Raw genomic sequence first — 254 nt, 5'->3', positions numbered from 1 at the left:
TGGATGTGTTGTGATGTGATGTGATGATTGTGAGGCGCTGTACAAATTCAACAGTCACAAGAAGGGGACTGTGACGGGTCAAGGGAACTGTAGCCTACTGTTCAGATGGGTTAAATGGAAAATTAAATCTGGACATTGACTGTAGGTCTATAACCTCTCACATAGCCTTAATAATAACTCCTGCAGAATTAAGCATTTCTTGCAGTAAAATTATTCACCAAATGTAGGCTAAATGTTGACTCGGGGAACAGGAG

The sequence above is a fragment of the Salmo trutta genome, chromosome 5, assembly GCF_901001165.1.
Source record: "Salmo trutta chromosome 5, fSalTru1.1, whole genome shotgun sequence".
NCBI lineage: Eukaryota > Metazoa > Chordata > Actinopteri > Salmoniformes > Salmonidae > Salmo > Salmo trutta.
This window is presented reverse-complemented; position numbering follows the sequence as displayed.